We start from the raw sequence: 17046 nt of genomic DNA, 5'->3' as shown, positions 1-17046 counted from the left end.
CTCCTCATTGTACAAGTTGACGCGACACATCATAGCACTGGCCCCACATGGTTGCCTCTAAACTTGGCTGAAAGACCCGCATTGTACAATACTCCATTTGCTGCAACCTCAAACATTTACCACACCACAAATTAAAATATACATTCCTGTCTTGACTAGATGAGCGTGCAAACTACAATCACCAGGATGACAGGTAGGTCCAGAAGATTATTTTAATAAAAAAACATGGAGCTGACCGCAACGATTTTAAGCTTACAGGCATGGTACACGCTATCCTAGACTACTCTACACTTGAAACTGCCACACGAGCGTCCGGGCTGCGCTTGGCTCTTTGCCTCTTCAGGAAGTCGAACAATGATGGAGTTCTACTGCAGTGGAGGAGTACTACAGTGTGCTTCTGGCCATCTGACACCGATTGAACTGCTGCATGTCCACCGCGTGTGGGAGGGAGAGCATGTAGTGAACGAAAGCTTCTCCTAGTCCTGCCAGCCACCACGCTCATGGGCGAGGGAGGGACGCAACTTCATTGACTTACTGCTCCTGCCTTTGCATGTATGACAAGTGGGCCCAATAGGTGGGTGGCCCACCTATCATGCAGCCAATGGCAGGTGCGGTTAAGGCACCGGAGCTTAGTCCGCGAGGGAGAGGGCATTGTAGTAATCAAACTTCTCGGTCTTGTACGAGTTGACGTGAAGCATCAAAGCACTACACTCGATATATTTCAATAATTTGCGTTTACTGATGCATTAATTACAACGCATGCATGCATGCCGTGACTCTCCTATTGATACTTGCATGTGTTGATTTAATGCACCTTGAAGTAGTATGAATATGTGACGGTAAAGCTTTGTAATGCCCCGACCCTAATAAAGCGAGAGGTGGTTGTGTAGGAGGAGGGCGAGATCATGCAGACGGAACATGACCCGGCGATGGAGCTCTCTATGGTCTCGATGGACCTCACCTTGCCACACTGCCCCTTGTGCCTCCGCCCCTTGAAGCCTCCAGTGTATGAGGTTCGAATACACCTCATCCGTTCGGTTGATTGAGCAAGGTGCAGGTTTCTTGATTGATGTGTTGTTTGATTGATTTGTGAAGTGCAAGGGAGGGCACTGGCCTGCGCGGACTGCCGCGTCGAGCACCCCGGGAACCAGCGGTAGTGCCAGAAGTGCGAGCGCGGTGGTGGCTTCGATGTGCGAAACACGGCGGTGGACGCCATCCTCTCCTCGGCGAGGGTGGAGTGCTCGCATGAAGGCTGTGGGCTCTACGTCACTTACCACAAGATCGCCGATCACCAGAGTGTGTGTCCGCTGCTGCCTCTTGAGCTTGCGTTGGTTTTCCCTTGAAGAGGAAAGGGTGATGCAGCACAGTAGCGTACATATTTCCGTCAGTTTTGAGAACAAAGGTATCAATCCAGTAGGAGATAGCACACAAGTCACCTAGTACCTGCACAAACAAACAAGAACCTCGCAACCAACGCGATAAAAGGGGTTGTCAATCCCTTCACGGTCACTTACGAGAGTGAGATCTGATAGAGATAATAAGATACATATTTTTGGTATTTTTATTGTATAGATTGGAAAATAAAGATTGCAAAATAGAAATAATGAATTGATAGGAAAATAATATGTTGGAAGATAGACCCGGGGGCTATAGGTTTCACTAGTGGCTTCTCTCAAGATAGCAATTTCTACGGTGTGTGAACAAATTACTGTCGAGCAATTGATAGAAAAGTGCATAGTTATGAGAATATCTAGGCATGATCATGTATATAGGCATCACGTCCGCGACAAGTAGACCGAGACGATTCTGCATCTACTACTATTACTCCACACATCGACCGCTATACAACATGCATCTAGAGTATTAAGTTCATAATAACAGAGTAACGCATTAGGCAAGATGACATGATGTAGAGGGATAAACTCAAGCAATATGATATAAACCCCATCTTTTTATCCTCGATGGCAACAATACAATATGTGCCTTGCTGCCCCTGCTGTCATTGGGAAAGGACACCGCAAGATTGAACCCAAAGCTAAGCACTTCTCCCATTGGAAGAACGATCAATCTAGTAGGCCAAACCAAACTGATAATTCGAAGAGACTTGCAAAGATATTTAAATCATGCATAAGATATTTCAGAGAAGAATCAAATATTTTTCATAGATAATCTTGATCATAAACCCACAATTCATCGGATCTCGACAAACACACCGCAAAAAGAATTACATCGAATAGATCTCCAAGAGAATTGATGAGAACTTTGTATTGAGATCCAAAGAGAGAGAAGAAGCCATCTAGCTAATAACTATGGACCCGAAGGTATTTGGTAAACTACTCAGATAACATCAGAGAGGCTATGGTGTTGATGTAGAAGCCCTCCATGATCGATTCCCCTTCCGGCGGAGCGCTGGAAAAGGCCCCAAGATGGGATCTCACGGGTACAGAAGGTTGCGGCGGTGGAAATAGGGTTTCATGGTGCTCCTGCATGTTTTTGGGGTATATGGGTATATATAGGAGGAAGAAGTACGTCGGTGGAGCTGCGAGGGGCCCACGAGGGTGGGGGCACCCCCCTGCCTCGTGGCCTCCTCGCTTTTTTCTTGACGGCCACTCCAAGTCTCCTGGATCACGTTTGTTCCAAAAATAACTCTACCGAAGGTTTCATTCTGTTTGGATTCCGTTTGATATTCCTTTTATGTGAAACACTGAAATAGGAAAAAAAAACAACAATTTGCACTGGGCCTTTGGTTAGTAGGTTAGTCCCAAAAATAATATAAAAATGTAAATAAAAGCCTGGTAAACATCCAAAACAGATAATACAATAGCATGGAACAATAAAAAATTATATATACGTTGGAGACGTATCAAGCATCCCCAAGCCTGCTCGTCCTCGAGTAGGTAAATGATAAAAAACAGAATTTTTGATGCGGAATGCTACCTAGCATAATTCTCAATGTAATTTTCTTTATTGTGGCATGAATGTTCAGATCCGAGAGATTCAAGAAAAAAGTTTAATGTTGACATAAAAATAATAATACTTCAAGCATACTAATAAAGCAATCATGTCTTCTCAAAATAACATGGCCAAAGAAAGTTATCCCTACAAAATCATATAGTATGGCTATGCTCCATCTTCACCACACAAAATATTTAAATCATGCACAACCCCGATGACAAGCCAAGCAATTGTTTCATACTTTTGATGTTCTCAAACTTTTTCAATCTTCACGCAATAGATGAGCATGAGCCATGTATATAGCACTGTAGGTGGAATATAATGGTGGTTGTGGACAAGACAAAAAGGAGAAGATAGTCTCACATCAACTAGGCGTATCAATGGGCTATGGAGATGCCCATCAATAGATATCAATGTGAGTGAGTAGAGATTGCCATGCAACGGATGCACTAGAGGTATAAGTGTATTGAATCTCAACAAAAGAAACTAAGTGGGTGTGCATCCAACTCGCTTGCTCTACTTTTGCTATAAAATGTTCCTGGCAGATTGTTAACATGTTTAGCAATTTTGCCGAGCTTGTTGTTGTTGATCCGTGCATGCTATGTTGTTGTTCTTGCCTTGTCTAGCTTCTATGCGATGTCTATTTACTAGGTGTATGCTTAGTTTGTCATGCAATGCCTCGTAGTGAGTGCATCGAGCTCGTAAACATGCCTACTTGTTAATCTGTTTTGCATGCTCTAGTTTTTCACAAAGTCTGAATCTGTTTATGTTTTTGCTATGTTCACATGCTTGCAATTGTATTTTCTGATCCCTTTTGGCTCATGGTCACTAAGGGACTTTTGTTATATGCTTAGAGTAGCTTCATTCCATGCCTTGCTTTGCCATGATATATTCCTGTAGCATGTAGTTTTCATGCTCTAAAGATTGCCTCCTGATGATAAATTCCAGACTTGTGTTAATTTCACAAAGTCTGAAACCTGTTATCATTTGCTCTTTTGCCATGCTTGTTTGAACCTGTTAATGAGTGAATTAGCTATAGCTCAGTGTTCATATTTTGTCAAGCATCATGAGTGGATCCCTGCCATGTATATTTTTGCCATGTTTGAGTGCAGTAGCTTAATTATCTTGATGCATTTAGAATGCTACTTGTTGTTTATCGCAGACCGGTGCCATATTTGTTTTGCTTGTCTTTTCCAAACCGTGCATCCGATTCCGGTGATCTTTATATCGTTTTTGACCGAAATCACCTCACCTTTCCAGTGGCACTCTTGGATTTCCATGTTGAGGCCAGGTTCAATCATTCCTTTTCCAAATCATGCATATGCATCATATACCGCATCCCGCATATCAGGCCATGTTCATGTGTTGGTTGTTTACTATGTTGTGTGCTTCTTTCCGGTGTTTGCTTCTTCGGGGTGGTTCCGATAATGTCGCTTTTGTGAGGAACCATTCGAATACGTCCGTTTGTCTTCTTCATGGACTCGTTCTTCTTCCTTGCGGGATTTCAGGCAAGATGACCATACCCTCGAAATCACTTCTATCTTTGCTTGCTAGTTTGCTCGCTCTTTTGCTATGCCTATGATGCGATACCTACCACTTGCTTATCATGCCTCCCATATTGTTAAACCAAGCCTCTAACCCACCTTGTCCTAGAAAAACGTTGTTTGTCTATGTTACCGCTTTGCTCAACCCCACTTATAGCGTTGTTTGTTGCAGGTGAAGATTGGAGTTTGTTCCTTGTTAGAACATGGATATTTTGTTGGGATATCACAATATCTCTTATTTAATTAATGCATCTATATATTTGGTAAAGTGTGGAAGGCTCGGCCTTATGCCTGGCATTTTGTTCCACTCTTGCCGCCCTAGTTTCCGTCATATCGGCGTTATGTTCCCGGATTTTGCGTTCCTTACACGGTTGGGTTATAGTGGGAACCCCTTGACAGTTCACCTTGAATAAAACTCCTCCAGCAATGCCCAACATTGGTTATACCATTCGCCACCTAGCCTTTTCTTTCCCTTGGGTTCTGCAGACTCAAGGGTCATCTTGATTAAACCCCCCGGGCCAGTGCTTCTCTAAGTGTTGGTCCAACTGAGCGATGTCCGGGGCTACCAGGGGCAACTCCGGGCTAGCCTACCCGATGTCTGGCTCATCTGAGTGTGCCCTGAGAACGAGATATGTGCAGCTCCTAGCGGGATTTGTCGGCACATTCGGGCGGTGTTGCTGGACTTGTTTTACCATTGTCGAGGATGTCTTGTAACCGGGATGCCAAGTCTGATCGGATTGTATTAGGAGAAGGAATATCCTTCGTTGACCGTGAGAGCTTGTGATGGGCTAAGTTGGGACACCCCTGCAGGGATTTGAACTTTCGAAAGCCGTGCTCGCGGTTATGGGCAAATGGGAATTTGTTAATGTCCGATTGTAGAAAACCTGAAGTGGACCTTAATTTAAAATACATCAACCGCGTGTGTAGCCGTGATGGTCTCTTTCCGGTGGAGTTTGGAAAGTGAACACGGTGTTGGAGTTATGTTTGGCGTAGGTTGTTCTAGGATCACTTCTTGATCATAGTTTCTCGACCGTGCTTTGCCTTCTCTTCTCGCTCTCATTTGCGTATGTTAGCCACCATATATGCTAGTCGCTTGCTGCAGCTCCACCTCATACCTTTTACCTACCCATAAGCTTAAATAGTCTTGATCGCGAGGGTGTGAGATTGCTGAGTCCCCGTGACTCACAGATACTTCCTAAACCAGCTTGCAGGTGCCAATGATGCCGTGCAGGTGACGCAACCGAACTCAAGGAGGAGCTCGATGAAGATTGTGTTTGATATTTTGTTTCGTTTCCAGTTGATCAGTAGTGGAGCCCAGTTGGGACGATCGGGGATCTGTGTAGCATTTGGGGTAGTCTTCTCTAATTTTGGTTCCATAGTCGGACCTTGATTGTATCTGGATGATGTAATGCTTTATTCATGTATTGTGTGAAGTGGCGATTCTAAGCCAACTATGTATCTCTTTCCCTTATGTATTACATGGGTTGTGTGAAGATTACCTCACTTGCGACATTGCTTTCAATGCGGTTATGCCTCTAAGTCGTGCTTAGACACATGGGAGATATAGCCGCATCGAGGGCGTTACAAGTTGGTAATCAGAGCCTTCCCCGACTTAGGAGCCCCCTGCTTGATTGAATCGCCGGCGTTGTTGAGTCTAGAAAAATGTTTTGAGTCTTATAGGATTATATATATCAGAGAGTAGGAATTCTTTTTACTCATCAGTCCCTTCGTCGCTCTAGTGAGACATCTTGACGTAGAGTTTTGACTCTTCTCTTCTCAAATTTCACTAAAAAAAATTTGGGATCACGCGGGTATCTTGGAATCGTTCCGATCGATTTGTGATGAGAACATTGTTCTTGGTGCCTCCTGACATTTATGGGTTGTGGCAGTGTCCCGGGGAGTTCAGCTCCAAGGTGTTGTCGTCACAATTTTATCGTTGAGATTCTGGAATACCTGAGTTTGCCGACATCGAAACTCTCTTTTATGCAGTTGTTGGTGAGATAACCTCGACGCCACCCAGTACTGGGGCGGGAGTTCGGGAGTATTGCCATAACTCGTATAACGGATGCTTTTCGAAGGTTGAGGTAAATTATTTCCGAAAGTTTCTTGGTTATGTGTTGAAGGATGGATACAGCTGGATGAGGATTTGCTAGTTCTGAGTGAGATATTATGCTTCCCCTGTATCCCCAACACCTGATTGCATAACCGGAAAATTTCGGGAGTTTATAAGTGGGAATTCAAGTAGCTCTTAGGATATCTTTTCAACAGGTGTATGATATGAGATTGGGGTTCGACGTATAGTGGTCCGCCTATTCACGGTTGGTTTTACAGTGGTCTCGTTGTGTCTTAAAGAGTCCTTGGCTATGCCGACTCGGGGACGCTTCGTATGTCATGTGCATTGCCTTGTACATGATGGTGCTGTACGATCGAGCCCGTGTAGGCCCCACCACGAAAACTTCGGACGAAATCTCTATCATATGTTTGTTCCGGCTTACTCTGCAAGCCAATCCTTTGTTTTGTTTTCAGTTGTGGTATTCAAGTTGCTTAGAAGTCAAATGTTGATTCCATACCTTCTCTAAACGGTGTTCTCATACTCCGATGTGAATACCAATCCTTCTTGATCATCGACATTGTCATGTCAATCCTTTTCAACCGGCGTGTTTTCTCTTCAAGTGGATCCGACCGTTTTCAACATTCGCTTGATCAAGTATCAGTTCTTCTCAACGGTGTTTGTTTCATCCGTCTCCAAGTTGCCTTTGTTTTTCCCGCCAACCCACCCTTTTTCTTCAAGGAATCCGATGTCTTAATCAAGTATCCATCTTATTGATGTGAAGTCTCTCCATTCTTTTCCGTCAATATTCTTATCTGGTGATTCTCATGAAGATGCTCTACAAGTTCATCATCCTTCATTCTTTTCCCTTCTCCGGTGGATTTAATCCAAGTTTTCGGTGTTGACCATATCCTTTTTCCTCGTCTCAAATACCTTCTCATGCCGGTGCACCTCGTAATCATCCACTTCTCGCTATTCATTTGTTCCGGAGTGCTCAAGATATCTCAATAGGCTCGTCTTGTCATTCAAGATCCGTTCAACTTATTTCGATGTTGTTATCTCATTCAAGCCGTTTAATTCAACCGGTGCTATCTCCTTTTCAAGCAATCGTTCTATGGTGTACCTTTTGAGTGGGCCCTAACCCACAGGTCTTTTCCCAGGATCTAACCTGACTCTACTAATTTTTCCCGGAGTTACTCCCAAATTCTTTTCGAAGTTTGACGTAAGAATGATTTATCATCAATCATATGTATTTCTCCAAGATCTTTCAAATTCTTTTCATTGTTGGTTCAACTTTAACATTCTTCATTCCGGAGTGTCACAACAATTCTTGGTGGTGTTTCTCATCGTCATTCTATACATTTGAAGACCGAAGAAGAGTTTTTCCACCAAATCTTTCCCGTTCTCCCGAGATTCGTCATTCTAGCTGGTGGCCATCCTCTCATAATTGTTTTTTATTGTGAGAATTCTTTTCACCCAGTCGGAGCTTTTCATGAGTAGTTTCCATTTCTTTCCTCCGAAGACCATCTTTTCAAATATTATTCATTCCAGCTTTCAGCTCTCGTTCTTCAATCATACCGGTGCGTATATCAAGTATTTTATAATCAGCTCGGGATCTCTTCATTCTCATGTATCTAAATTCTCTCAAGTATCTTCATTCATTTTTCTAATTCTTACCGGTGTTTTCCTTATCTTTTCTTCGTTCATTTTCAATTCTTACGGTGTTTTGCAAATGATTCTCTTCCATGGTTATCATATTTATCCATTCATTGTTCCAATCCTACCGGTGGTTCGTTGAAGACCTTCTCAAGTTTGTGTTATATCTATCTTAATCCTTTCTACGAGAATAAGTTGTATGTAATCCGTTGCTTGTCATCAATTTAATCGGTGAAGGATAAGCATAATGTAATTCTTATTCTTGTTTCATCAAGTGAAGCCAATCCCTTATTCCGGAGGTTTATCAAAATTATTGATCTCAATTATTCATTTTTCCTTCCAGAGTGCCAAGTTTTCTCGGTTATATCATTTCAAAGCTTCTTCTTATCACTGCAAGGCTTCTCCTGGAGTCCTTTTCTACTTTCCCTTTCGTTTGATCATTCTATTACCAGAGTTCTTCATGGAGACGCTACATGATGGTTCATCAAGGATTTAATTTCCTAATCGAAGTGTTCATCAAGATTCTTTTCAGAGGAGCTCAAGCATTCTTCATCTTGCATTCCAAAGTGTAATTCTTTCTACCGTATCATTTGAGGTGGTGCTATGGCATTCTTCATAACTTGAGTTCATGCTTCATGATTCACATGTTGTCAAGAATGAGGTATCTTAAATCCATCAATCTCTTCATTGGATTTATCTTGGGTTATATTTCACCTAAAGCCTTCCCTAAGGATGTTGCTATCTATGGTGCTTATAAATGATCCAAGTTCTTCATTTACCCTCCCGGTGAAATATGTTTCTCGTCTCCTTCTTGATATCAAGCCAATCTATTGTTTTTCCGTGAGTGGCAGGTTGTCACCTCATAATTTGTGATGTATTCCATAAGACAATATCAAGCTTATTCTTTTCATTGTTGTTTTTTTCCAACAACTCCGTTTGACCCTTCTCCTATGGATGCCTTTTCAAACTCTTTTATGACAGAAGTTGGCATTTTCTTCTCCATTCTTTTATTTCAATTATCTATCTTCTATTCTTTTCTTCCGGAGGCTTTGTGATGTTGCTTTCTCTCCCATCATCCCGTTTTGTCAAAGATCATGTTCTTTTCATGCCTATCCATTTAACCGGAGTGTTGTGCCTTTTTGCTCAAGTTCTTTTTGCCTTATCAATCCTTGCATTTCTTTTCAACCGGAGTGCTGTCTGAGATCCTTCTTATCCCTTGTTTCCATTCATTCAATAGCTCCGGAGGCAGTGTGTAATGATTTCATCAAGTATCTTCTCATCTCATCAAGTTCTTATTCAATCCTCCTTCTTTTCATTCGGAGTGCTGCCCGAATTTGTTCTTCCCTGTTCCTCTTCCCTACCAGAGTGCTTTCAACTTTGTTCTTATTCGTTGCATTCTTCTTTCAATGGCTTAACCTTTTCAAGGCTCGTGGTTTCACTCGTTTGTCAAAGAAGCAACTTAGCTTTACCTCTCCTCTTTCTCTTCCGTTTTCCCTCTGGTGCCATTCTAGATCTCGGGACGAGATCCTCTCGTAGTGGTGGAGTGTTGTAACTCCCCGAGACCGATGTGCCAGGTGTCCTCTAGTTATTCGCTGTTGTTGCCTTGTCATTGATTGCGTGTCATGCATCTCATATCATGTCATCATGTGCATTTCATTTGCATACATGTTCATCTCATGCATTCGAGCATTTTCCCCGTTGTCCATTTTGTTATCCGGTGCTCCTATGTCACCCGGTGGCCCTTTCCACCTCTTTTCATGTGCGAGTGTTTACTACCGGTAGACCGCCTGTCAAGTTTCGTGCCATTTGGACTTCGTTTGATACTCCAACGGTTAACCGAGGGACCGAAAAGGCCTCGTGTGTGTTGCAGCCCAACACCTCTCCAAAGTGGCCCAAAACCCACCAAAACACCCTCCATCTTCTCGGTTGTTCGATCACGATCGCGTGGCCGAAAACCGCACCTCATTGGCAAATGGTAAAACCAAGATTGGGCCTTGCTGGAGGAGTTTTATTCAAAGCGAACTGTCAAGGGGTTCCCATTATAACCCAACCGCGTAAGGAACGCAAAATCCGGGAACATAACACCGATATGACGGAAACTAGGGCGGCAAGAGTGGAACAAAACACCAGGCATAAGGCCGAGCCTTCCACCCTTTACGAAGTATATAGATACATTTATTAAATAAGATATAGTGTGATATCCCAACAAGTAAACATGTTCCAACAAGGAACAACATCTCCATCTTCCAACAAGGAACAAACTTCGATCTTCACCTGCAACTAACAACGCTATAAGAGGGGCTGAGCAAAGCGGTAACATAGCCAAACAATGGTTTGCTAGGACAAGGTGGGTTAGAGGCTTGGTTCAACAATATGGGAGGCATGAAAAGCAAGTGGTAGGTATCGCAGCATAGGCATAGCAAAAGAGCGAGCAACTAAGCAAGCAAAGATAGAAGTGATTTCGAGGGTATGATCATCTTGCCTGAAATCCCGCAAAGAAGAAGAACGAGTCCATGAAGAAGACAAACGGACGTAGACGAACGGGTCCTCACAAACGTGACGTTACCGGAACCAACCTGAAGAAGCAAACACCGGAAAGAAGCACACAACATAGTAAACAACCAACACATGAACATGGTATGATATGCGGGATACGGTATGCGATGCATATGCATGATTGGACAAGGAATGCATGAACCTGGCCTCAACTTGGAAAAACAAGTGTGCCACTGGAAATATGAGATGAAATCGCTTGAAAACGATATAAAGAACGCCGGAATCGGAGCTACGGTTTGGAAATGGCAAGCAATGCAAATGTGACCACGGTCTGTGATTTACAACAAGTAGCCATCTAAATGCAACAAGATGAACATGCTACAGCACCCAAACATGGCATCAAAATACATGGCAGGGATCCATTCATGATGCTTAACAAAAGTCTAGCACTGAGCTACGGCCAATTCATCCATTAACAGGTTCAAACAAGCATGGCAAAAATGCATTTGGTAAACAGATTTCAGACTTAGTGAAATTAACACAAGCCTGGAATTTCAGATCAGATAGTACTCTTCGGAGCATGAAAACTATAAGCTACAGGACCTGAACATGGCAAAGTAAAGCATGGCATGGAGCTACTCAAAGAGCTTAACAAAAGTCCCTTAGTGACCTTGAGCCAAAAGGGATTAGAAAATACATTTGCAAGCATGTGAACATGGCAAAAACATAATCAGTTTTCAGACTTGGTGAAAACTAGAGCATGCTGAAACAGATATCAAGTAGGCATGTTTACGAGCTCGATGCACTCACTACAGAGCAAGTCATGGCAAACTAAGCATACACTCATCAAGAATACACAAAATACAAGCTAGACATGGCAAGAACAATAGCATAGCATGCACGGATCAACTACAACATCCACGGCAAAATCGCTAACAAGTAGACAATCTGCCCAGATTCACGAAGTAGCAAAAGTAGAGCTCGATTGACTCAAGCTAGGGTGCTCCATAATTGCAAACAAAGACATGGATGGATAGAGTACTAAAATATTAACAAAACATCCTTACTGATTATCCTCAAAAGAGGCACGGATCACTAGGAAACAACATGAACATATGACCATATGAGATAAACAGCTCAAGGACTTAGTGGAAATGCTAAGTCCCTGAAATCAGCATTACCAAGTGCCTCACTTTGCAAGCTTGTGCTAGTCACCACACACATCACAAAAATACATGGGTTGCACCTCTGGATAGATGGCAAAACCCTTAACAAAACACATGTAGAGCTCATGGGCATATCATGCATACAATAATCATGGCAAAAATGACAAATATCTAAATGGAGCAACAGATCTGACAATTATCTCAAGTAGCACTCTTCTAACAGCATTCCGGGAATCAATATGAACTCAAATGAAAATGATGCAATGAGATGAAATGATGTACTCTCTGAGGCGAACATTTTGATACGCTATATGCTCAAATCGGAGTTACGGATGATGAGTTATGGCATGATGAACAAGAGCATCTGAATCAGGAAATTTGGGACTTAGTGGAAATATCACCTCCAGATCTAGATCTAGGGTTCCGAGGTCAACGACGATGCCGGCGGCCTCTCCGGCGATGGGGCGGCGGGACGGCGCCGGAGGATGGCCGGGGCGCTCGGGGACGGCCGGATCCGGTCCGGCCAGACCGGATCCGCGACAAGGGCGACGGTGGCGCGCGCTCCGGCGAGGCGCGCGGGGCGAGGTGGCGCGGGGTGGTCCGGCGACCGAGGCGGCGGGGCAGGACGCCGGCGAGCATGGCGCGGTGGCGAGGCATACAGCGGCGAGCAGCAGCGTCGGGCGCGGCCCGACGATGAGGTCCGGCGCGGCCTGGGCGCGCAAGAGCGGCGGCGGGCGCCTCCGGGCCCGGGCGGGCCTTACTCGGGTCCCACGGGCCACGGCGGAGGAGAGAGAGGCGCGGGCGAGGTGGCGGCATCCGATTCGGTGAGGGCGGTGGCGGCGGTGACGTGGCGGCTCCCCATTGGTCAGAGTGAGGTGGCCGGGCGGGGTGGACATGTCCGGCCGCCGGGCGGACGTGTCCGGCGGCGCAAGGAGGACGAAGGTTAGGGTTTGTACCGCGAATATTTCGGAGGGGATCACATATTTATAGGTAGAGGGAGCTAGGAGAGTCCAAATGAGGTGCGGTTTTTGGCCACGCGATCGTGATCGAACGACCGAGATGATGGAGAAGGTTTAGGTGGGTTTTGGGCCACTTTCGAGGGGTGTTGGGCTGCAACACACACGAGGCCTTTTCGGTCCCTCGGTTAACCGTTGGAGTATCAAACGAAGTCCAAATGGTACGAAACTTGACAGGCGGTCTACCAGTAGTAAACCAAGGCCGCATGGCAAGTCTCAGTCCAATCCGGAAATGTTTAATCCCACACACGAGAAGAAGGTAGAAATGACCACCGGAGGAGAACGGAGCGCCGGATTGCAAAACAGACAACGGGGAAAATGCTCGGATGCATGAGACGAACACGTATGCAAATGAAATGCACATGATGACATGATATGCAATGCATGACACGCAAGCAATGACAAGGCAACAACAGCGAATAACTGGACGACACCTGGCACATCGGTCACGGGGCGTTACGACACTCCACCACTACGAGAGGATCTCGTCCCGAGATCTAGAATGGCACCGGAGGGACAACGGAAGAGAAAAGGAAGAGGTAAAACTAAGTTGCTTCTTTGACAAACGAATGAAACCAAAGAACCTTGAGAGGTTGAACAAATTGAAAGAAAGAATACAACAAAGATGAACGAGGTTGAAGACACTCCGTTAGAAAAGAGGAACGAGGAAGAACAACTTTGGGAAGCACTCCGATTAAAAGAAAGGAATTGAATAAGAACTTGATAAGGTGATAGAACTTGAAAAGAGGGCACGACACTCCGGTTAAATGGATAATCATGAAAAGAACCTGACCTTTGACGAATGGGATGATGGGTTGAGAAGGGCAACATCACCAAGCTTCTGGAACGAAAGAAATAGAAGATAGATAATTGAAATAGGAGAATGGAGAAGAAAATGCCAACATCTACCACAAAAAAGCTTGAAAAGGCATCTTTAGGAGAAGGGTCGAGCGGAGTTGTTGGAAAACCAACAACGAAAGGAAAAGCTTGATATGGACTTATAGAAGACATCTCAAAATTATGAGGTGACAACTCGCCACTAATGGGAACAAGATTGGATAAGAACAAAGAGAGGAGAAACTATTTCACTGGGAGGATAAAGAAGAACTTGGGTCCTATATAAGCACCATAATTAGCAACAATCCTTAGGGAAGGCTTTAGGTGAAAAATAACCCAAGATACCTCCAACGAAGAAGTTGATGGATTTAAAATATCTCATTCTTAACAACATTTGAATCATGAAACCAAAACTCAAATTATCAAGAATGATATAACACCACCTCGAATGATACGGTTGAAAGAATTGCACTTTAAAATGCAAGATAAAGAATACTTGAGCTCCTTTGAAAAGAATCTCAATGAACACTTGAAGAAGGAATTATTTCCTTGATGAACCATCATGTAGCACCTTGATGAAGTACTCCGGTAAACAAAAGGATAACGAAAAGAAAGAGAAGTTGGAAACACAATGTGAAACCTTGTAATGATTTATATGGATCTCCGTGATAATTAGAGCTTGGAACTCTGGGAAAGAAAGATGAGCACTTGAAACCAAGAATATGTATGATGAACCACTCCGGAATAAGGAATTAATCACTTGGATGAACAAGAATAAGAATTATGTTATGCTTGTCCTTCACCAATTAAATTGATGATAAACAATGGATTTGGCATACTACTTATACTCGTAGAAAGGATTAAGATAGATATAGCACAAACTTAATGGACCACCGGTAGGATTGAAACAAGGAATGAATTGATATGATGAAGAAGGAAGAGAACACTTGAGCAACCACCGTAAGAATTGAAAAGAACGATGAGAAGATAAAGAAACACCAGGTAAGAATTAGCAAATGAATGAAGAACTTGAGAGAATTTAGATACAAGAGAACAAAGAGATCACGAGCTGATTGAAGATCACTAGAACTAAGGACCGATAAGATTGGAGAATGATAACTGACAGCTGAGAATGAATAAATCTGAATTGATGGACTCCGGATAGCAAACTGATAAGACTCTTGAATTACTCCGGATAGGTGAAAAGAATTCTCACGATCAAAACAATTACGAGAGGATGGCAACAAGCTAGAATCACGAATCTTGAAGAGAGCGGATAAGATATGGAGGCAAAATCTTCTTCGGTCTTCAAATGATGAGGAAGACGACAAGAAACACCACCGTGAATTGTTGAGAAACTCTGGAATAAAGAAGAATAGGCAAGTTGAACCAATGATGAAAAGAATTCGACAGATCTTGGAGAAAACATTTGACTGATGAAAACTTCATTCTTACGTCAAACTTCGAAATGGATTTGAGAATAACTCCGGTAGAAATTAGAAGAGTCTGGTAAGATCCTGGGAAGAGACATGTGGGTTAGGGCCCACTCAAAAGAAAACACCGTTGAAATGATTAGAAGGAGAGATTGCACCGGTTGAGTTAAATAGCTTGAATGAGATAAACATCCTCAAAATAGGATTAACGGATCTTGAATGACAAGACGATCCTTCTGAGATATCTTGAGCACTCCGGAACAAATGAATAGCGAGAAATGAATGGTTATGAGGTGCACCGGCACGAGAAAAGCATTTGAAATACAGAAAAGAATATGATCGACACCGAAATCTTGAATTGGATCCACCGGAAAAGGAAAGAATGGAGAATGATGAACTAGAAACTTCGTTAGTATCTTCACGAGAATCACCGGATAAGAACATGAAGGGAGAAGAATGGAGAGACTTCCATAATAAAATGGATATTTGATAAAGAAATCCGAGACCTCGAAGAAAAAGGGTGGGTGGGTGGGAAAACAAAGGCAACTTGGGATGGAAGAAAACGACACCGTTGAGAAAGCTAAGATTGGATCTTGCGGATGTTGAAATGTTCGGATCCATTAGAAGAGAAGCACACCGGTTGAAAAGAATTGACATGACAAACTTGATGATCGAGAAGGACTAGTATTCACATAGGAATATGAGAACACCATTTGGGGAAGGTATGGAATCAACACTTGACATTGAAGCAACTCGAATACCACAACTCAAAACAAAAACAAAGGGTTGGCTTGCAGAATAAGCCAGAACAAACATATGATAGAGATTCCGTCCGAAGTTTTCGTGGTGGGGCCTACACGGGCTCGATCGTACAGCACCATCATGTACAAGGCAGTGCACATGACATACGAAGCGTCCCCGAGTCGGCATAGCCAAGGACTCCTTAAGACACAATGAGACCACTGTAAAACCGACCGTTAATAGGCGGACCACTAGACGTCGAACCCCAATTTCAAATCATACATCTGTCAGAAAGATATCCTAAGATCTACTTGAATTCCCACTTATAAACTCCCGAAATTATCCGGTTATGCAATCAGGTGTTGGGGATACAGGGGAAGCATAATATCTCACCCAAACTAGCAAATCCTACATCTAGCTGTATCCATCCTTCAACACATAACCAAGAAACCTTTGGAAATCATCTACCTCAACCTTTGAAAAACATCCGTTATACGAGTTATGGCGATACTCCCGAACTCCCTCCCTAGTACTGGGTGGCGTCGAGGTTATCTCACCAACGAACTGCATAAAAGAGATTATCGATGTCGGCGTACTAAACTCAGGTATTCCAGAACTGCAACGATAAAATTATGACGACAACACCTCAGAGCTCAACTCCCCGGGAAACTTCCACAAAACCCCTGACAGGAGGCACCAAGACAATGTTCTCATCACAAAACCATCGGAACGATTCCAAGATATCCGCGTGATCCTAAAAAAAATTTAGTGAAATTTGAGAAGAGAAGAGTCAAAACTCTACGTCAGGATGCCTTACCAGAGCGATGAGGAGACTGGGAAGTAAAAAGAATTCCTAAACTCTCCGATATATAATTCCTAAATGACTCAAAACATTTTTCTAGACTCAACTCGTCCGCTAATTCGATCAAGCAGTGGGGCTCCTAAGGTCGGGGAAGGCTCTGATACCAACTTGTAACGCCCTCGATGTGGCTATATCTCCCACGTGTCGAAGCACAACTTAGAGGCATAACCGCATTGAAAGCAATGTCGCAAGTGAGGTAATCTTCACACAACCCATGTAATACATAAGGGAAACGATACATAGTTGGCTTACAATCGCCACTTCACACAATTACATGAATAAAACATTAC

The sequence above is a fragment of the Triticum urartu genome, chromosome 6, assembly GCF_003073215.2.
Source record: "Triticum urartu cultivar G1812 chromosome 6, Tu2.1, whole genome shotgun sequence".
In the NCBI taxonomy this organism is placed as follows: domain Eukaryota; kingdom Viridiplantae; phylum Streptophyta; class Magnoliopsida; order Poales; family Poaceae; genus Triticum; species Triticum urartu.
This window is presented reverse-complemented; position numbering follows the sequence as displayed.